The 16,752-nt window shown below is 35.7% G+C and overlaps 1 pseudogene; it reads left to right on the top strand.

Annotated features, from left to right (window-relative positions):
- The first annotated feature begins 5,349 nt into the window (after positions 1–5,349).
- On the top strand, positions 5,350–12,814 carry LOC110779879 (ABC transporter C family member 10-like; annotated as a pseudogene).
- Positions 12,815–16,752: the final 3,938 nt, after the last annotated feature.

Raw genomic sequence — 16,752 nt, 5'->3', positions numbered from 1 at the left:
GATCTGATCTGGTCTGATCTGATCTTATCTGGTCTGATCTGAACTTATTTTTTCTGATCTGATCTGATCTGATCTGGTCTGATCTGGTCTGATCTGATTCTTTATAACTAAGTTTAAACAAAAATCTACATTTATTAATCGGATTTTTCATGAAATACCCCTGAATTTTGGCGTAATTCACCAAATGCCCCTCGACTTTCAGAAATTCATAAAATACCCCTACTTCAATACTTAATGTATCAAATACCCCTATGACGTCATGAATCCTAATTAACCACCCATTAACCCATTTTTTTCCTAATTAATCCACTTGATTTCTAATTCAGCCATTTTTTTTCCTTTTTCCTTTTTTTTTCGGATTTTTCATGAAATACCCCCGAATTTTGGCGTAATTCACCAAATGCCCCTCGACTTTCAGAAATTCACCAAATGCCCCTCACAAATGACTTAATACCCAAAATACCCTTACTAATAATGCGCCGTTAGTCCTCCGTTAACCTAATTTCCAAATTCACCAAACACCCCTATTTTAATACTTATTTCACCAAATACCCTTATTCAGAAACTTAATTCACCAAATACCAATAACTTAAAATTACTCATTTTGATGCTCAACGACTAGTTTTTGTGTTTGAAAATTAGCCGTTGCTTATTGTTTGCTTATAAATACTCTTTTTCTGACGGTTTATTGTAGTTTTCCTATTATTTTGTTAATTTCATATCATTTTTGTCATGAGTTTTCTTTCAAAATCATCATCCACACCCAATGAGTCCACATATGTAAGAGTCCCAAATAAATTTTGTTATCATGGGAGAAAATTTGACATCCGAATATCTGATACAACACTCAATCTGAAGCTCCGGTACAACACTAAAACAGAAAACACTCCTAAAAACACCTCAAAACGTCGCAACTCTTCAAGAAAATAGCTACTTCTTTTGTACCTTATTCTTTATGTGACCAATTAATTATATTTACCACGCAATCGGAAGGTATTCCTTTTTCAATATGGGAAATATCTTTAACATATGCAAACAGATTAAAAATAAAGCTCTTATTAATTTTATTCTAACGCATATGTTCCAGCTACCTCGGCTTCTATTGCTTCCATGCCACATATTTAACGTTAACTCCCTTTTGTCTCCTGTCTCTACTGCCTCCAAACATCTTTCTTCAATCTCCTAACTTTCTCTCAACCTTACAGTCGAGGCATAAAGGTTTTCCCACTTTTCTTTTGAGCTAGGTCCTATTGACATGGTCAGATTTATGGACAAATGTCTATTTTTGGATTTGAGGGAACAAGAAAAAAAAATGAAACTAAGGTATGTTCCAAAGCTCATGAACCAGTGAAAAAACATGAATCTTGGCACAAAGATTTGCCTCCAAACTCAAGATTTTCACATCATGAATCCAAGTTGAAATCGAGGTTGTGATAAAAATGTATGTGTTATTGAACTTGATTTCTTAGTTTCTTTACCATTCGGACAATAAGAAAATTAAGGTGTTAGCTTTAGATTGATTACTTCAGCTTCACTTACATAAGATCCCTTTGAAAATGGGGTTTTTTGGCCTTTTGCTCAGCTAAAGTGCATTGTCTTTACTGGATGAGGCCTGAACTTATTGGATCATAATTGAAACTTACTGAGTGTTGTATCGGAGCCTCAGATGGAAATTTCCTCCCATAATATTAGAAATTGTTTGGGACTCTTACATATGTGGATTCATGGGTGTGGATGATGATTTTGAAAGAAAACTCATGACAAAAATGATATGAAATTAACAAAACAATAGAAAAACTACAATAAATAGTCAGAAAAGGGGTTTTTATAAGCAAACAATAAGCAACGGCTAATTTTCAAACATAAAAACTAGCCGCTGAGCATCAAAATGGGTAATTTTAAGTTATGTGTATTTGGTGAATTAAGTTTCAGAATAGGGGTATTATATGAAATAAGTAATAAAATAGGGGTATTTGGTGAATTTAAAAATTAGGCTAACGGAGGACTAACGGCGCGTCATTAGTAAGGGTATTTTGGGTATTAAGTCATTTGTGAGGGGCATTTGGTGAATTTCTGAAAGTCGAGGGGCATTTGGTGAATTACGCCATAATTCGGGGGTATTTCATGAAAAATCCGTTTTTTTTCCTTTTCTCTCTCCCCCATTTCTTCCTTGTTCTTCGTTGTTCTAAAGCTCAGTCTTCTTTCTGAGGTTCGTTGCTCTTCTCTCCCCATTCCTTCTCTGTTCTAAGGTCAGACATTTTCCTTGTTCTTCTCTTTTTTTCCAGTCCACTGACTTGCCCCCAAATCCCAGATTTTTTCTCCTTTCTCTCCCTATTTATTTGATTTTCTGTTGTTTAATTCAAAAGATACAATTTTTATACCTTCGAATCTCAATTTTTTTGTTTTAATTTTTCGGATCGATTACCTTTTCTCATTCAATTTTATTTCGATCTTTGTTTTAATTTGATTAATTTCTTGTAATTTTTTTCCCAAAGCAATTAATTGTTGGATCAATTAGTTGAACAATTTGTGAGATTAAATTTGATTTTGTTGGTGTGAATAGGAATGTCATCCCCACCGCAACCAACGTGAAGCTTAGCCAAAGCTTTGGAGTGAAACTGAAACGAAACCACCTCCGTATTATCCACCATAGCAGAGAGAAACCTCCATCGAATCACCTCAGAGCTTCTCTCATCTTGCTGGTGAGCTCGATTTGCGAGGATGGAAGAAGGAAGGAGAGAGAGAAAAGAAAAGAAAAGAAAACGAAGTAGTATTTGTTTTGCTGGGTTTGATTGGGAAGGTCATCACTTCAATTGAAGCAGTTGTCGTGCTTACAGCAATCATTTAGTCCATGAAAGTGGTCATTTTGCAATCGGGAGAGTAGATAAAGAAGAAATGAAGGAGGTGTAAGGGGAAGGAGGTGTAAGGGGCTTCAATGGCAAAAAGGGGAGAATGGAGGGGGAGAGATCAGAGGTGGTTTTCATGGAAAAAGGAAAGAAGGAAGGAGATAGAGAAAAGTAAAAGAAATGGGTGGGTTAGTGGGTTAATGTATGGGTTAATTAGGTTTGTTAATGGGGTGGGTTGATTATGGGTGTTAATTAGGGATTAGCTGAGTTAATTAGACGTTAATTGGTTGTTTATAGGGTTGATGACGTCATTAAAGATATTTGGTGTGTTAATTTTTGGAATAGGGGTATTTGATACATTAAGTATTGAAGTAGGGGTATTTTATGAATTTCTGAAAGTCGAGGGGCATTTGTTGAATTACGCCAAAATTCAGGGGTATTTCATGAAAAATCCGTTTAAGCGACTTACGTGTAAAATAAATGTTACACAAATTTATAATATTGTTATTATTTATTTGACTTTGCTCATGATTTAACTGTTCCTTATATTAGATAGACCTAGACATGATCTAGATAGATCGGTTATTATCTAGACATATAAGTTCTGATCTAGAAATGATCTGTACAGATCGGTTCTGGTCTGGACATGATTTGTACAGAAGTTCTGATCTTGACATGATTTGTACAGATTAGTTCTGATCTGGACATGATCTGTACAGTTCAGTTATGATCTGGACATGATCTGTATAGTTCAGTTCTGATCTGGACATGATCTGTACATACCAGTTCTGATCTAGACATGATCTGTATAGTTCAGTTTTGATCTGGACATGATCTGTACAGATCAGTTCTTCTCTGGACATGATCTGTACAAATCAGTTCTGATCTGGACATGATCTGTACAAATCAGTTCTGATCTGGACATGATCTGTACAAATCAGTTCTGATCTGGACATGATCTGTACAAATCAGTTCTGATCTGGACATGATTTGTACAGATCAGTTCTGACCTGGTCATGATCTGTACAGACCGGTTCTGATCTGGTCATGATATGTACAAATCAATTTTGATATGGACATGATCTTTGCAGATCAATTCTGATCTGAACATAATATGTACAGACTCGATATCTAGACTAGTTATAATCTACACATATCGATTCTAATCTGTACATGATCTGTACAAATTGGTTTTGATCTGAACATATTGGTTCTGTAAGGATCGGTTCTGATGTAGACAAAAGCAATAATAGTATTAAATATTAAATATAATAATAATAATAATAATAATAATAATAATAATAATAACGTTTACTTGATCTTTGTAGCTTGTTAAGCTTGTAACGTTTTGGTGGTTTCCCATAAGGATGCTGGCCAAGTACGAAGCACGTTGCAGGGCCATTGGTTATGGCTTTTTTCCATTCTCTTTCTCTTCTTTGAGCGAGCTGGATAAGGATGCTGTGGCGTTGTTGAAGCGGATTCAGAAGTTTTCTAGGACACAAGACATTGGGGCTCGTGCTGCTGCTCATATTTTCACCAGGATAGGTTTTGCTATAGCTAGAGGAGTGGGGGCCCAGATTGTATCTCGGTTGCCCACTAATCATTTGTAAAATGTTTGACTTTGTTAGCATTTGATATAATAATAATAATAATAATAATAATAATAATAATAATAATAATAATAATAATAATAATAATAATAATAATAATAATATAATAATAATAATAATAATAATATAATAATAATAATAATAATAATAACAATAATAATAATAATAATAATAATAATAATCTGGTCTGATCTGCTGGTCTGATCTGATCTGGTCTGGTCTGATCTGATCTGAACTTATTTTTTCTGATCTGATCTGATCTGAACTTATTTTTTCTGATCTGAACTTATTTTTTCTGATCTGATCTGATCTAATCTGATTATATCTGAAATAAGTAATAAGGTCCTGAAAAAAGGTGAACTAAACAGGGCCTAATTATTTGTAAAATGTTTGACTTTGTTAGCATTTTATTTATAATAATAAATAATAATAATAATAATAATAAATAAAGATGAACATTATAATATACTTCATCCGTTCTTATTTACATGATACAATTGGATTTGTGACCCTATTCACACAAGCTCATTTGACTTCCTTTTGTGATTTATATTTAAGGAAAAACATAGTCGTGTAGGGTCTTATTAGATTCGTCTCAATAAATATTTTTCAAACATCAACCTTTTATAATTTTTTCTTACCCACACGGGAAGATATTAATGTTTGAAATCGTCCATTGATAAATATTTGAATTTCGTGGCCATGGCAAGTTGGGCTTGGACAACGATTTTGAAAAACAATAAAAAAAAATTGGGCGGGATAAAACCAACCCGTTAACGTTAACGGACGGACATGTCCGAAATAATATTTATTGCATACCAGCATTCCGCGTAGTCCATTTATTAAAAAAATAAATTTCTTTTATAATTTTTTAGTTAGCGGGTTATACATATTCTTGACTTTTTTTTTTTAATGGGTAATAAAAAAAAAATGTCAACTTTTTTTAATCCGGTTATACATCAACTATTCAACTGACAGGGTGACAAGGTTAGGGTTATAAAAAAATACGTCGAAAGTTTTTGAAACGCAAGATGGAGCTAAGATGAAGACGATAATGAAGGTGATAATGAAGATGAGTTCTCTGTTTTCCTTCCTGCGCTCGAAGAAGGCGGCGGAAGCTGCCGCTCGCTATGATCCATCCCCACCGCCTCCTCTTAAGGTGGTGGCGGCGGCGGCGGCGGCGGCGGAAGTAATTTGCCCAGATCTAAAATTGAAGGATAGTTTGATGAAACGGAAGAAGCTATGCCTTTTGGTTAATCTGGACAACACTCTCCTGGACACAAATGATTGGTGTGATTTCACAAGGTACGATAAGGATTATTTTAGTTTTTCTGGGGTTCAGAAATTTTACAACGAAGGCAGAATGATCAATTTATTCGATGTTAAGATCAGAGTCAAGTTAAGGCCTTACATTCTAAGCTTACTCAACAATCTTGAATCATTGTACGATGTTATCCTTTACTCTAGACGCTCACCTGCGTTTCTGGATCTGATTCGTCCACTGATCGATCCAGACGGAACAAACAATTTAGACCTAATCTCAGCGGAGGAAATCTGGAAAACGGATCGTGTCAAAGCTTTTTTGTCGAACCCAGAAATGGTGGTGATCCTCGATGATACTGAAAAGGGGTGGAAAAAGGAATCCAGAAATGTCGTCAAAGTCAGTCCATATCCTTATTTTGTTAAGAATGGTAAAACAAAGAAGATAAACAAGTCTGTTTGGGAGTCTTGGACTGAATTGAAGGGTGATGAGTGCGAGGAAGGTGGAGAGCTTTATAGGATTTCAAGCCGTTTGGAGGGTATTAATACTATGTTTTTCCAGCCTCATTTTGATTTTCAAGACATTCGCCATATTATTCAACATCTTCGATCTAAGCATGCTCTTGATACTTTTAATCCTGGTTGATAAATGATTATAACCTGTGCTAAATGATCTTAATAATATCTTATGTTTTCAATTAGGAATGTTTCTTACTTTTTTTTCTTTTTCTTTTTCTTTTCAATTCGTGTATGTTTCTTTTTATTATGTTATGATGTTGTGTTGTTCTTGAAGATGAATTAGTCCTATTTGGAAATATATGTACATCAATATTTGGAAACAGAGGAATTTCCTTACTTTCCAAACCTCTGACAATAGTTAAGCATTTGATGATGGTTTCATCACTACACTAATAAGGGTAGTAATAAGGGCAGTAGATGGAGCTAGGATAACAATAACAGAACATGTTTTGAAGGCAATCTTAATACTCAAGTGATAATTGTGATATCTACAATTTGAAAGATCAGGCAAGTTGGCCTAACTTGTATTTGTACTGATGCATTTTGCATTCCATATTGACATTCAAATGAAATCTTACTGAAATTTTGCAGAAGAAGGTTTTATCAGCGACTCTGCGATCAGTGAAGCTAAGCTATAACAAAATTATGGAATTATGAAAAAAAATTAGTAACAAACAACGACATAGTCATCTAGCCAAAATCATAGACAAGCTTTTATGAAAAAAATCATGTTTTCTTTTATAGGTGGAAGTTTCTGGAAGAATTGCTTATGTTTCCCAAACAGCTTGGATTCAAACAGGAACAATACGTGAAAATATTCTTTTCGGATCTTCCATGGATGACCTAAGATACAAAAACACTCTTCATAGGTGTTCATTGGTGAAGGACCTTGAGTTTCTTCCTTATGGTGACCTGACTGAAATAGGGGAGAAAGGAGTTAATCTAAGTGGTGGGCAGAAGCAGAGGGTTCAACTAGCTCGGGCATTATACCGAGATGCTGACATTTATCTTTTGGATGATCCATTTAGTGCCGTTGATGCACACACTGCAACTAGCCTCTTCAATGTAACAGTAACTCTTACACCTCAACAATCATAGAATTAATATGCTTATTGTTTTTAACATTTAACCTTAATTAACATCTGAGTTTTAATGTTTTTGGCAGGAATATGTTATGGAAGCTCTTTCGGAAAAAACTGTCTTGCTTGTTACTCACCAAGTTGATTTTCTTCCTGCATTTCATTGTTGTTTGGTGAGTCTACCTACATTTCCCCCCTAGTGGTGGAGCTTTCTTAGTTTCTTCTACAAATGCAAGCTGCAAAATTAATCGAGCTTAAAATTATCGTCTTTCAATCAAAATTATTTGTGGTGGAGCTGAAAAGCAATATTGTTAAAATATGTCTTGAATCGGAAGTCCCCCCCAAACAACCCAACACGGGTATCTGTTATCCCGGACTAGTCTAGAGAGTACTATATAAACTCTTTAGATCATAACCTAGTTGTATTATGTAATCTGTACTCCTCAAGATCAATAAAACTTCCCTCTTCTCTGCATGTGGATGTAGCTAACACATTGTTAGTGAACAGTTAAATCTCTGTGTTCTTTATTTGCGTTCTTAATTATTACCTTTCATGCTTCCGTTATAACAAGTACCATTATTGACTCTACGCCAAAAACCAGGGCCCTCATTAGTTAAACAATGTGGTTCATAACCAAACTAGCATACTTATTTTTTTCAGGAAATGCACAGATAAACATCCCTTATTAGTAGACTTGGAATTGACCTTTTTTGTTCGACTGTATCTACATACAGAGTTTTTTTGCTACACTATCTTCTTATATGTTCAAGTTGTCTTCTTTTTGCAGCTAATGTCATATGGAGAAATCCTCCAATCAGGCTCTTATCTTGAGTTAATTCTTCAAGTATTGAGTTTTCAGACCTTGTAAACGCGCACAAACAGACTGCCAGTACTGATACAATTTCTGAATCCATCACATCTAAAAGAAAAAACTGTTCTTCAGAGATTCAGACAGTCAACTTTGAGAACAAATATGAAGCATTGAACGGGGAACAATTGATTAAACAAGAAGAAAGAGAAGTTGGAGACACTAAATTCAAGCCATATCTGATATACCTGAATCAGAATAAAGGGTTCTGGTATTTCTCTGTAGTTTTTCTTACTTATTTAGCCTTTCTGACAGGCCAAATATTACAGAACATTTGGATGGCCAAAGGTATTGATAATCCTCAAATCAGTGAATCGAATCTAATTGTGGTGTACCTCGTCATTGGATTCTGCTCAACGGTTTTTTTTACTCATAAGATCTCTTGTAATGGTTAGATTAGGGTTGGATTCATCAAAATCTTTGTTTTCTCGGTTAATGAACTCTCTATTTCATGCTCCTATGTCGTTCTATGACTCTACACCTCTCGGAAGGATACTCAGTCGGGAAAGTATATAGTTATATTTTTTACTGCTATAATTCACAGAAGTTACCAATGAGGTCTTGACATAGTGGTTAAGACTGAGAGTTTGTGCAGAAGTTGGTCTATCTAAACTGACTTCAGAATAACTTTTTCCCGCATTTTTAACCTCTGCAGATCTATTATGATTTGAGCATTGTCGATCTTAATCTCCCATTTAGCTTACAAGCAGCCTTAGGAGCTACAACATCAGTATGTGCTAGTTTAGGAGTGTTGGCTGCCACGACTTGGCAAGTTTTATTTGTCACCATACCAGTAATTTACATGATAATACGACTGCAGGTAATTTAAGTTAATTAGTCTTTTTTGCGCGTTCTTAAATTTAATTATTGTGAGGTTTAGAACCTAAATTACTTACACATATGAAACGCGTGGACAGGGATACTACTTTTCAACAGCAAAAGCGTTGATGAGACTAGGTGGTACAACCAAGTCTATGGTTGCAAACCATCTAGCTGAATCTTTAGCAGGAGCGATAACCATTCGAGCATTTCAAGAGGAGGAAAGATTTTTTGCTAAGAATCTCGATCTTATTGATACAAATGCAAGTCCGCTCTTCCACAATTTTGCAGCCACTGAATGGATGGGTGAGAGGATTTAGATTCTCAGTGCCACTGTTCTTGCAACATCAGCACTCTGCATGGTTTTGCTCCCTGCAGGAACTTTTAGCTCAGGTGAAGGACCATCTCTCTCGCTTATGAGATACTATATCTGTTTCTAAATAGTTGCATCATTTTGACTTTTGACACTATTTACCTATCTGACTTTGACTACTTCATAACTTTTTACTAATAAATAAAAACAAATATTATTATGCAAAATATTATTTTGGTTGTCTCAGTGTGTATTATGTCTCAATGTGTATTATGAATATATCAACTTTTTATTACTTGCATCATTTTGACTTTGTCACTATTCATTCATATACTAAGTTTGACTTGAATTTTTTATTAGAGGGAGTAGTACATAATTATAAGCATTGATGGGCAAAGTTATATGTTGACAAACGTGAAAGTAAAAAAGGTGCAACTATTTTGAAACGGGGAAAGTCTATATCTCCACAAATCTTATGTTAGCCTTTCTAATAGAACCGATCATGCAGGCTTCATTGGAATGGCACTATCATACGGTCTTGGCTTAAATTTGAGTATGGTTTTCGCGATTCAAGATCAATGTGAATTAGCCAACCATATCATTTCTGTGGAGAGGATTAATCAGTACATGGATATACCTAGTGAAGCTCCAGAAGTCATCAATGATAACCGCCCTCCACAAAACTGGCCATTAGTCGGTAAAGTGGAGATACAAAATCTTCAGGTAAACTTCTAATATATTCAGATAAACAAGTATTCTTGAAATATTTACTATATTTACTAAGAATGTTCGTGTCTGAAACAGATAAGATACAGAACAGATACACCATTGGTTCTTAAGGGAATAAGTTGCATATTTGAAGGGGGTGACAAAATTGGTATTGTTGGTAGGACAGGTAGTGGAAAAACTACCCTAATAGAGGCGCTATTTCGGTTAGTGGAACCGGAGAAAGGGAAGATTATAGTTGATGGTGTCGATATATGTTCAATAGGACTTCACGATTTAAGGTCACGTTTAGGGATTATTCCTCAGGAACCTACGCTCTTTAATGGGAGTTGACGGTTTAACTTGGATCCGCTGTGTCAGCATACTGATGAAGAAATCTGGGAGGTATATATATAGTTTTCCCTTCTTCAGTAACAATATCTAGAATACGAACATTTTGTGACTTCCCTCGTATTTTTTTGTGTGTATTCTCTCTTAAAGGTTCTCGGAAAATGTCAACTGAAAGAAACCGTGCAAAAGAAAGAGCAAGGGCTAGATTCCTTTGGTAAAACTTTCTCCTTATGGACTTTGATGCTTTTCTGTTTTTACAAAGATTTCCTGACATTTTATTATGGTACATTTGTGAGAAAAGACCTCTTATATCACAATTTCTGTGAAAAAACACATTTCAAAACCTTTTTTTGTAAAAAAAACACCTTATTTGTTAATAGTTTATGATAAACACACCCTTAAGGTCGAATTTCTGCCAAAAAGTAAAGTTTTTGAGCATTGATTCTCACTTTTTTTCCTCCAACTACTCCGTATGTGCGTATATTACACTTCTAACAACTTACAATAGGAACCGATGCACTTAGTTGAGGGGAAATGTGGGAGTCAACTCCCAAAAACTTGACTTTTTGAATGGAATCCGCCCTCAATGTGTATTTATCGAAAACGATTAACATATTACATGTGTTTTCTGAAAAAAAAGTCAAGTTTTTGGGCATTGATTCTCACTTTTTCCCTCCAACTGTATGCGTAGATTACACTACTAACAATTACCATAAGAATCTTTACACTTAGTACTTGGAAAAATGTAGGAGTCAACTCCCAAAAACTTGATTTTTTGGACAGAATCCGGCCTCAATGTGTGTTTATTTAAAATTATTAACATAATACATGTGTTTTCTCGTAAAAATAAGTTTTAAAATATGTTTTTTCACAAAATCTGTAACATAAAAGGCGTTTTCTCACAAACTTTCCTTTTATTATTGTACTAACGTTTCACATTAGTTGTGGAGGATGGATCGAACTGGAGCATGGGACAACGACAACTTTTCTGTCTAGGTCGAGCATTACTGAGAAGAAGCAGGGTACTTGTGCTCGATGAAGCAACTGCATCAATCGATAATGCAACTGACATGATTCTACAGAAGACAATACGAGCAGAATTTGCAGACTGCACCGTGATTACAGTAGCCCACATGATACCAACCGTAATGGATTGCACCAAGGTTCTTGCCATTAGTGATGGTGAGTTTTCCTTTTGACATTACATTATTACAATACCTTGCAAGTTTTTGTGACCATTTGTAATGAATTTGAACCGCGCAAGAGTTACAGAATTCAGAAACAAATCCTAAATATATAGCAGGTTACATAATTTTGTCTATACCTGATAGGGATGTCAATGGAGCGGGGCGGATGCGGATATAGGTCCCTCCATCCCCATCCCCACCCCCACCTAAAGTGTTCATCCCCATCCCCCCTTCATCACCCATGGTGGGTACAAAATTCATCCCCATCCCTGCCCCAACGGGTATAAACGAAAATCCATCCCCACCCCACCACCCAACTGGGTATTCATCCACATCTTATCCCCGCCCCATACCCGCGTCAATACCCGCCTAATTTTTCTTATTTAGCAAACATTTTCCATATATACGGAGTAATGAAAGTTAACTTTAGATAAAAAAAAAATACCTTATGACTAAAGTAACATCTGTAGTAGGAAAAAATACTCGTCATAACAAAAAAATCCATACAAAAAACTCTAAAATCTCACATCAATTCTATTATCACCTAAACATGGAAATAAATCCAAACTCACCCCCGCACCTATGGCGGGTATGAAGCAGGACAAGTGGGGATGGGGCGGGGCGGGCGGGGATGGGGCGAGTTCAACACAAAATCCACACCCGCCCCATCACCCATGGCGGGTACGATCTTTATACCCATCCCCGCCCCCATCACCCGCCAAACCTACCTCCATCCCCACCTACTTGGGGCGGATGCGAGACGGGTCTCCTGTGAAACCCGCCCCACTGACATCCCTGATACCTGATCAAAATGCGGGTTGGGCTGAGTTCGGGATGGGCCACGCCTTACAAATTCGGCCCATTTGGTCGGGCCAAACTTCAGGCTAATTTTTTTCCCAAAACCCGCTATTTTGGGTCATTTTCAGGTCGGGCCAATTTTATAACTAAAACTCTAATTTTGAGTTGCCCAGAATCCACCCAAAAAATTATAATCTGACTGGACCACGCCCGAAAATGGGCCTAAAAGTCTGTCCAACACCCGCTATTTTTTGGGCTGGACTTATGATGATCAGGTCTAGTATTTCAGTCTAGCTCGTGCTAAAAAAACTTTGTTGAATAGAACGTAATGTTATGTTGCAGGAAGTTTAGTGGAATATGATGAACCAATGAAGTTAATGAAGGAGGAGGATTCACTATTTGGACGACTCGTGAAGGAATATTGATCTCATTTCCGTTCTGCAGATCAGTCACATTAATCGAAAGGCATGAACGACATCTTATGTGATGATCTTTCAACAACAGATCAATTCTTCAGTACTTAATAGTAGTTCCTAGAAAGAGTTAGATGATGATTTTAGGGAGATATTATTGGGTTGTTTTTGGAATGAAATATTTTTTTTACCAATTCTTGGGTCGGGTTAAATGGGCTCAAATCAATACTAAATTAGCCTTATAAAAATTTGGATCGGAATGGCCTGAATTTCAAGGGAAATATTCCTTCCCTAACTCAAATAATTCGGGTCATGTTAAGTCCAACTTGATCAAACATAAGTTCGATTGGCTATAGGCTATAGGCTATAGCTATAGCCCTTAAGTTGTTTCCCATCAAGACCATCAATGACAACTCCGATCACCCAGCAAAGTTTGGCCTTCCGATAAGATTTCACCTTCTGATCTAAAGACTGTGAGTTCAATTATCATTAGGGGCATTTTGTGAAAGGGATTGCCCTTATCATTTTCCCCTCCTCTCAAAGTGGGTTTTCGTACCTGTAGGACCCTCATCAAACCTTAATAAAAAACAAATGTTACACGATCTCACCTTATACTTCGTAATACGTAATTATTTCAGGGTTATGGATTTTTGGGTAAATGTTTAATAAAGCGGTTTCCTACCATAATACGAACGTATACATACTATACGAAGTATTGAACCAGCACCCTACTAAACCAGCACATAGCACGGATTAACCAGCCTAGATATGCAGGTATTCGCTTGAGTCACTCCTAAGCATTTTGCAGTTGATGGGACTAGACCTTGTGACCTCTAGTAACAAGGTGAATTCCCCACCAATTCCACCAACTTATGTTGTTTAACGAAGTACTCCATATATTACTCCGTATTTACTTACTTTTTGATAAAAATATTTACTTATTTATATGCTTAATTTTTTAACAAAAATATTAAAGAAAAAAAAAAGCTACAGTAATGATTAAATGAGACCCTCCAGTACGTCTCCACTATTAAAAAATAAAAGTGAACCATGATCAATTACTCCCACCCACAGTCCCACTAACCAAATTAAATTTGGGACAACCACCTTCATGAATTGTACACCAGTAGACCATAGTGCAGCAGAGAGACAGAGATAGTAGTATGTAAAAATCCAAGATATTTGAAGTCATAAGCTACAATTACAAACCCACGATATGAAACAAGTGACATTGGACGAGGAAGATCTTGCTTGTATTGTAGTCAGGTTTGAATACATTTGCACACAGGATAACTTAAACTAGTATTGGGATTGGATCCGAGGATAGTCTTTCCGATGTCTAAATAGTCAGTTGACGGTCGGGAGTAAAAGAGATCTTACTAGGATTGTATTTGTGAAGACAATAAATGAACGTCTATTGAAAAATATCACATATCGACATATACTCCCTTCGTCCCGGAATACTCGACCCGGTTTAACCGGCATAGAGTTTAAGGAACTTAAATTGACTTATTTAATGTAATAGGTAGTACTCCCTCCGTATTTATTTAAGAGATACAATTGGTCGGGCACGTGTATTAAGAAAAATAATAAAATGAAATTAAATAATAAAGCAAGTGGAGTTGGCTAGATATTTTAATAAGTAAATAAGTGGAGATCATGTCATTTTGGTGTGATGGGAAGTGGGGTGGGTTTATGAAACTATTTGTTTAATAGGATAATGTGTCATAGGGTAAATTAGATGTATTATTTAATTAGATGGTGGGGTTGATAAGTTACTAAAAATAGCAAGTGTATCTCTTAAATAAATACGGCCGGAAAAAGCAAGTGTATCCCTTAAATAAATACAGAGGGAGTAGTTGATAGTGGGGTATTATTTTAATGTAGTTAGTGGGAGGTGTGTTAAGAGGTGGGGTTGGGGGAGAGTAGCGGTTGAATTTTTAATTATTTTTTGTATGGAGTACTGGGGTAGGTGGGTTAATAGGGGTGAAGTGAGAAATAATATAATATTGTTAGAATATTTCCATTTTTAGAAACAGATCAAATATTAAGGGACGGCCCGATAAGAAAAACAAGTCAAGTATTCCGAGTCGGAGGGAGTAATAGTGTTAGATGACAACGTCCGTTGGGCTTGGTCATGATGGGCCGCGGGCTGGACAAAGGAGTTGGTTCCTCTATAAGTGAGTAGTTGTTAATAGAAAAATAGCCTTAGTGAGCTATTGGGCAAACAGACCTAATTGGAAGTCAGTTGAGCACCCAAACACCCCGTTTTTTACTCGAATACGAATTGAATTGAATATCGTATATGAGTCCAGTAATGATACCTTTGAAGACTTCAGTGATCAACATGTCTTTCTCACGTACATGCTTACAAAGTCTCTCAATGTAATGTCAATTCTACCATAATGCAAATATTTGAATATTTCATCCCTTTTTCGAATGCTTACTTAGAAACCAAAGGAATAAAACAAAGGTAAGAAAAACTTTGAGAAACGAATTAAATTGCCCATCCAACTACCCATAGCTATATTTGAGCCACTTTCAAGCATTTCGGAGCTGATGGGCTCGATTTTGTAACCTCTAAGTCCCCAGATAAGTTACCCCATCAACTCCGCTAACTCATGTTGGTTTTAGATTATCATCCATAAATTTTGGCAATAACTAATGCAATCAAATTACATGCATCCAGTGGCGGTGCCAGAATTTGCTCGTTAAGGGTTCAGAATCATCGGACGCATATAATAAAATCATAACTCAAAATCCAAATTACAACTAATAATTCGCAAGGCACATTTTCTATTACAATAACATCATCCTTAAATAGAAAAAAAAAAAAAAAAAATCTTTCTCGATAAGAGAGGAGAGTAGAGTTAGGGTTTTAGAATTATAGGAATTGGGGATTTTGGGGGATGATAGAGTCTAACAGCAGTTAGAGTCGTGGCTATTAAGAGTTGCTGTTTTAGAAGAAAAAAAATAGAAAAGCCGAAAAAATCAATAAAGGGTTTCGAACCGCTGACCTTTGTTTTGATTAGTGAAACCAAATACTTGACCTTGTTATTTTTTTAATTAAATCTACCTGAATTTTCTTAGCTAGTAAGGGTTCAGTTGAACCCACTGAACCCTTACTAGCACCGCCACTGCATGCAACACATAAATCCCTAGCTAGAATATGTGTATAAAATACTTTCTAATTTGTATAATAGTGTTGGAATTTGATTTGAACTTGAAACGGAATATACACATATGTAGTACACGTTATACAGGTCATCGGTGATCTTAACTACTGGATTAAAACCTAATTGGAGGTGGAGTATGAATTGCGAGTTCATCTTATCCCGTGAAAAGCTTATAAATTAAAGCAATATCCACCATCCTCTAATCTCTTTGACTTAGCTAGTAATTACTCAGTAATCAAGAAAAAGTACAATAATTAGGCGCACTAGAGGAAGTACGTGCATTAAAATCATAGAAAGGCAACGCGGACCCATTCCTAGTCAATCATTATAACCCTTTTATTTTTATACTCGTACCAAATATTTTTATTATCTATACTAAATATATTAAAAAAGCGTACTCAAATAACAAATGCGTATCACGTATAATTTTCTAATCATTAGAGCATGCCGCATTATCTCCTTAACATGGAATATATAACACATGTAATATACATAAAAAAATTCTTAAGATTTGAACATGGAACCTATTACATGAAAAGTTGATATCTTACCATCTTAGTCATCCATTAGATATGATCTTTATGGCATATGAAAATAATAATTTGAAACATCTAAGTGTATAATATACAATTATACACCAACTTTTTAAACTAATTCACACAACAATGTACGATGTTCAAAGTAGTAACGCGAGGCATCGTCCGGACCAAAAACTAGTTCATTTATTATTAAAAAAGGAAAAAAAAACTTGTAAGTTGTAATAGCTAAAGATTTTGAGTTCTTCATGCTTTTCATTTATTGATGTTG

The sequence above is a fragment of the Spinacia oleracea genome, chromosome 3 (genome assembly GCF_020520425.1).
Source record: "Spinacia oleracea cultivar Varoflay chromosome 3, BTI_SOV_V1, whole genome shotgun sequence".
NCBI classification, from domain to species: Eukaryota; Viridiplantae; Streptophyta; class Magnoliopsida; order Caryophyllales; family Amaranthaceae; genus Spinacia; species Spinacia oleracea.
Note: the sequence above shows the minus strand (reverse complement) of the source record. Positions and strands in the feature narration are given on the sequence as shown.